General features: G+C 41.4%; 1 long non-coding RNA gene across 1 annotated transcript; it reads right to left on the bottom strand.

Moving 5' to 3' along the window:
- Positions 1 to 1376: 1376 nt before the first annotated feature.
- Positions 1377 to 6407, bottom strand: LOC102246211. The gene is made up of 3 exons (XR_313403.2): positions 6149 to 6407; positions 2628 to 2999; positions 1377 to 2217 (listed from the first exon to the last, which is right to left on the bottom strand). It is a non-coding gene; the product is annotated as an uncharacterized LOC102246211 (long non-coding RNA).
- Between the last annotated feature and the right edge of the window lie 235 nt (positions 6408 to 6642).

Below are 6642 nucleotides of genomic sequence, written 5' to 3'. Positions count from 1 at the left end.
CTTGTTTTCCACCCTCTGTAGCCAGGAGGTTGCAACGCTCATGTCTTCCTAGAAAAAAAATCACTGCTTATATTTATGCATTCGTAGCAGGTTTTGAGTTAGATTTAGTTTCGGTGGCTGAAGGTTCAACATTTTCTGAATATTTTCCTTCAAAACCACAACCATCTTTGGCAGCAAAGGAGCTGAGGGATGAATAGGCTTCCATGTTGCTTGGTTATAGATAGGGAGAAGCCGGCAGAAATTTGCAAGCATTTGCATATATACAATTGTCTGCCTGATGTTTGCTTCCAGTGCTTGCCCTCCTCCTCTGCCCCCTGTTCTCTTTGTGCAGTGAATTACTAATACAGATGCAGATAATGAAATTTTCTGATCCCGGCCTGAAAAGCCCACGCACATTTTGGAAGGTATCTGGGGAAAATGGATGGGTTCTCTTGATCTTGTTGCTGTATCCACACAAGGAAATGAAGAGGAGAAAGCAATTACAGGGACTTGTCTTTGAAGGTAGCATGAGTGGCACTGACAGGATTTCTTTTCAGAGAATCGTGTAGAGATGCTCTTTTCTTGTTAATACCAATAGGTATTTGCCTGGAAATAGAGTTTACTTATTAAAACGTGTGTTCAGCAGATGGGGCGCTGTCCACAGGAGGCGGGACAAGTTCCGTCGTGCTTCCGAACAGAGTGGGTCTAGGGCAGGTGAAATTTGCCCCCAGGATTGAGGCGTTCCCGGGGGAAGCCATGAGAGTGCAAATCCTAGAGGCAGGAGGAAAGGGAACCTGCCCCTGAAGCATCCCTGCTCCTGCAAACTCAGGAGCCACCAGCTTCCTAAGCAGAAGTGCCAGTTTGTTGGGCAAGTGGAGGGGGTGGCTCAGTGGCCCTGATTAGGTGACGGTGACATCAGTCATGCTCAGCTTCCCTGACTCCAGAATATGTCCCTATTGGCTATTAGAACTTCCCTGGCGAAAAGAGCTGAAAATCAACTTTACCTGGAAACTTTTTAGGGTGACCAACATTTTCTTCTACCTATTCCTGCCATGGACCAAAAGTTAACACTCTGCTAAGCTAGTAACTAAAGTGAAGCCCATGGTTTCTTAAACAAACACTCAAATGAGTAAGCAATGACATTCTAATTCACCTTGGGTCCCAAAAATGCACGTCTACTATATACTTCCTTTTTTTAAAGTAAATTACAAAAAATATGTTTTTATTGATTGATTGATTTTTTTTTTTTTTTTTAGAGAGAGAGGAAGGGAGAGGGAGAGTGAAATATCCATGAGAGAGAAACATTGATTGGCTGCCTCCTGCATGTCCCCTACTAGGGGTCAAACCCACAACCGGGAATCAAATCTGTGACCTCTTGGTGCATGGGACAACGCTCCGCCAACTGAGCCGTGCCCAGGGGGCTCTTTACTTCCTTATAAATAGTCTTTGATTTTTACCTATTGTTGATCTCTTATCATCTGTCACATAGCCAATGCCAATTCTGTTTGTCTGAACAGGTCTCTAAACAACCTGAGTTTGTGTTGACAGCTTGTATGAAAAGAACAAATATTTGCTTCTTATTTCATGTAAATATGCGCATGCTGTCAAAGGAGACTGGCTTTAAGAGGCTAAGGTTTTGTCTTTCATCGCTCACTAAGGGACAGCTAATCTATATCAGAGATCATTCTAGATGTGGGAGCGCAGCGTGGAAAATACAGACCTCCCACTGGTTGCAATGACATTAGTAGAAAAAAAAAAGGTTATGAAATGTTTATTCTGTCATGCCGCCTAAAATACATTGGGAATAGAACAAAACAGAGAGAAATGGTTTAGAAGACCGTTCTAACAGCTATTACTCTGTTGGAAATTAGTTTAGAGATATTCTAACACTTTAAATAGACAATGCGAAATAACTTTACATTAGAACAGCGTTGAGTAAAAACAGTGATAGCCTTATTTCAGATCCAGTGGCTTCATTTTTTTGAAACCACTGGTATTAAGGAACTCGGTGGGCAATCGCTGGGTTCTTGGCTTTTTATCAAGTCTTTCGTGGCCTCGCCTTTGGAGCACATAATGGGGTAGGCAGAGGTGCACCGTTACGGCTGCAGTGTTGGGGCAGAGAGTGAGTGACAGACTATTTCTCTTAAAAACGAAAACAGTGGCATCCTCATGGAGCCGCTGGACTGCACACCGTGGATGGTTAAGCGAAGTTCACTTGCAGGTAGAATGGATGCCGACCTGAATATGAAATAGTCATTATGCGCCATATTGCTGTGTTTGGACTCGCGCTACAGGCCTGTAGGTGGGACTGGCCTGCCTTCCCCTCTGACCTGCTTCCTCTCTCAGGACGCCCGCTGTGCAGGGTCCCTGGGGTATGTCAGCCCCGGAGCCACCTCACTGACCTGCCTGTTGTCCCCCTTCCCCCTCACACAGTGAAGGAGTCACTGTCCGCGTCCTACCATCTGCCTCCTACAACACACTTTATGACACAGAAGGAGAATTTTAATAAGACCTCCAAAGGGTCTGCTGCCAATTGCAGAGGAAAGGTTTCCTGCAAAGGAAGCGCAGGGAAACTCCCCAGAGAAGGAGAAAGCTGTTGAAACCCCCCCTAGTGAGAGGCACCGGTGTCATCCCATTTTATTGTCTACCTGTCACCACGGCCCTTGCCTGATTCTGACAGGCCGCTCTTTTCTCCTGTAGCCAGTGCTGCTTCATGTCATTTTCTTGGTCCAACGTCTTCATTTCTGACTTGTTACAAACCATTAACTAGTTTCCAGTTTTCAGTGTCCTGGCTACTTTCGACTAGTAAGGCATTTGGCGTAACAAGGTTTCCCTTGATCTTCTTGCTGAAGGAATCCCTCCACGAAATGATCAGCCTTCCTGTGTTTATGAATCCTAGCAGATAGGAGGTGTCTGTCATCCGAGGCCAGGCGCGTGTTCGGAGAGCGTCTCCCAGTTCACATGATCGGAACTGACAGGCAGCGGCTGACCATTAGGCTTCAAGGCTCCCAGTCGTGCAGCTGAAAAGCAGAGCATTTTACAAATGTACTTACTTGCGATGGTTTCAAATAAACACACACAGTTTTTAATTAGATTTCCTGGCTGCAGTGTGTTCAAACATAAATTTTTTAAAAATGTATTCTGAAAAGCATGAAGCGGTTTAACAGTTGTCAATCTTTATAAACACACTTTGAAGGGGTGGTGATTTGTAGCTTTGTCAACATGAAGACTGGCTGCTTTGGACATTGATGTTAAAAATAATATATTCAGACGTGTGGCTTGATGACATAGAGGAAACCATTAGAAGCAACTTAGAGTCAGTTTGCTTTTGCGTAAAGCTACTCGCACATGAAATGACTGTAAGTAAAACTGAAATAATCTTTTCCTAGATTACTCTATAGCATTCAGGTTTTAACAATATATTTTAAAAATGCACTTAAATGTTATGAGCAAATCTATTAATGAAATATTATACTATTTAAATCCTTAATGGGAATATTTATTGATTCTTGCCTAATAAATGGATTAAGGAGATTTAAAAAATCAGTTACTGACCTTGCAATTCTACCTCTAGGACTATCTTGGTGAAGTCTGTCTTAGTGAAATAGATGAGCAGGTGCACAGCATATACGCCCAGTGTGTGTGTGGCATTGTTTTTTAATTGTGAAAAATCTGACATGCTGTAACAATCTATTAATGATGGAATGGATAAATGAGCCATGGTACCTCTCTATAAAATGGATGACTATATTGTTTTTTGAAAAGTGAGCTACAAATGTATGTGCTGATATGGGGAATGTCTTTGACATATTGTTGAGCGAAAAAAGCAACTTGCAGCACAGTATATAGAGTGCTATACTGTTTTTGAGGATAGAGGCAACTCTCTCTCCCCACCTCCTCTGTCTTTGTATAAGCATAGAACATTCTGGAAAGATACACACCAGACAACCTCTGGGTGTGAAAGAGTGGGGGAAATAAGAAGAAAGACCTGATAGTTTGCTCCATATTGTTTGAATTTAGATTCTCTGATGTTTCTAGACAATAAGAGTTCCCTTGATAATGTGATTAAATAATTTAAAAAGGAAATCTCATGTCACGGAAAGTTTAGGATAAAAAGAGGTAAATGGCCCAGCTGGTGTGGCTCAGTGGTTGAGTGTTGACCTATGAACCAGGAGGTCGTGGTTCAATTCCTGGTCGGGGCACATGCCTGGGTTGTGGGCTCCATCTCCAGTGTGGGGAGTTGCAGGAGGCAGCCGATCAATGATTTTCTCTCATCACTGATGTTTCTATCTCTCTCTCCCTTTCCCTTCCTCTCTGTACTCAATAAACATTATATATATATATTAAAAAGAGGTAAATGTGGCTAGTTAAAGACACAAAGAGGCTGGCTTCCTTCCACTCAGTCGGCTCTGACACTTGGAGCATGTGTGTCCGTCGATGATTTTAACAGCAGAACCTCAAAGTCTGGGTGCACCTGCTGTCAAGCCTGAGGCTGTGTCATTCCCGGCAGCGACAGTGGTCCTCGGTTGGTCTCCTGGTGCTATATTTCCAGTCAGCTCATAAATTATTAATAGTACATGTGTAGGTCAGAGACACACTAACCCTGACAATCATTCCATAATATTCTCTCTTTAGCATTAGAAGAGAAGAGAAGGGAGTGATCAATATGCAACATCAGAGGTCCATCTCACATAGATACGGGATATGCACTTAGAAAAAAAGAGTCAGGTCTTTACAAAAACCTGTCAGCCTGGCATTAATCTTGTATTATGAATAATGTGGCTATCTATGAATCTTTAATATTTTTTAAATGATGAAATTGTATGGTATGCGCTCCCAAAGCAAATTTGATACAATGTGGGAATAGTTTGATCAATGAAGATGTTGATATACATGAATAAAAAAAATGTAAGCCTAGCTCATTAAAGCAGAAAAAAGAACAGCTACACGTTGACCTCAGGGTACATTTTCAGCCCTAGTAAATTTAATTCTAGCATGATCCAGAATGCCTAGAAGTGATTCTGTAAGGTATTAAATGATTGTTTGGTTGAAACCATCATCCCATGAGACAAGAGGCTCTGGTAATACTCCACTAACAACCAATATGGTGCTGGCTCCTAGCTTATACTCAAAACCATATTTGAAAATTCCTAACAAACACATAGATTAATGCTTCATATATACGATACAGCAGTGCTTGAGAAAGATTACGAAGCCAATGGTTTGTTGGAAAGAATGTGATGTTATATTCATCCCCTCTCCCGCCCGCCTCCCCCATGCAGTAATCTGGGAATAATTTGTTCCAGGTTTTAATTTTCAGTGAAAGTAAGAAAAGTAGATCAAGAACTTTGCTTAGGAAATTTGCCTAATGAAGAAATTTTAATCAGTGCTTATTGAACTGAAGATAAAAATATAGTTTGTTTCTACAGATTTGAGGAGAATTAACATGTATCTGATTGTTAATATTTGATTCTTGTTTAATTATTTATGATATCAAGGAATGAATCTGTCAAGTAAATAATGAAATGCGTACATGCAGCATATGTAATTAGGTTAGGTGCATAAATCCAAAATGTTCACTTTGTAGTTGTCAGTGTAAAATTTATTAATAATGAGAAATGGTAAGGGAAGAAAATTCTTAACACAGTCTACCTCATTAGTGTGGATTATAGCGATGTTGGTCAGAGAAGAAGAGGAAGAGGAGGAGGATGAAGAGGGGGACATTAGGCTTCGTTTTCTTCGTTGTGCTTTAATTGTTTAAAAATATTAGTGAATTGGAGCACATTTTCCATTCTCCTGTACAGAAATGTATGATTTGAACAATGAGCGGTGGGTTTGAGTGAATGCTGCAAGTGGAATAATTCCATATTAAAAATATACAAGTCCCAGGCATTCTAAACCTGAACAATTACTTATGGGGATGATTCAACTAAGGTTTAGAAAGGAAAAATCTACTTTTATGATTAAACTGTCAGATCCTAATCTTAAATTTGGCTTCCAATTCACCAATGGTGAAAAGATGGCAAACAAGGCGTTATCCACTGAACTCCTCCATTTTCCCTTTCTTCACTAGCTGGGTGGGAGGGCAGGAGAGAAGCTCTTTGTCAAGCACATTCCTGCACCCCGGGCTGCTGGGAAATGTCATGGAGTGGATTTGAGGAGAACATACCTGTGAGTGGGGCTTGATGGTCCGTACTGCTAGTGCGATCTCTGGATACGATGGGCTGGAGCTTAGAGGACACGCTCTCTGCCCCTGAGGATATAGTATGAAACCTGCCCCTGCAGGGACCTGGCTGAGTGGGTGCCACCAACTCCGTAGTAAGGAATCTGATTGATAACCTGGTTAGATTTAGTTTTGTCCTTAATGTTAATCATTAATAGCATTGTGTGGCATAAAGGGCAATCAACCAGAAAACAAGATAATGAGATCCCACACAACCACTAACTAGCTTGGAAACTTCCAGAAAGTTCTCTAAATTCAAGGGCCTCAGTTTCTTCCCTTATCAAATTAGAGGGCTGTAATTCTGGCTTTAATGGTCTACGATTCACAGAGATGGTATTGCAATATATCAGATTTTGTGCAACCAAGTCCACGAGCTTCTTGAAAAAAGGTGGGGAGAGAGGTAGTATTATTATACGAACATTCATCATCTGACTAGGATA

The sequence above is a fragment of the Myotis brandtii genome, unplaced genomic scaffold, assembly GCF_000412655.1.
Source record: "Myotis brandtii unplaced genomic scaffold, ASM41265v1 scaffold17, whole genome shotgun sequence".
In the NCBI taxonomy this organism is placed as follows: domain Eukaryota; kingdom Metazoa; phylum Chordata; class Mammalia; order Chiroptera; family Vespertilionidae; genus Myotis; species Myotis brandtii.
This window is presented reverse-complemented; position numbering and strand designations above follow the sequence as displayed.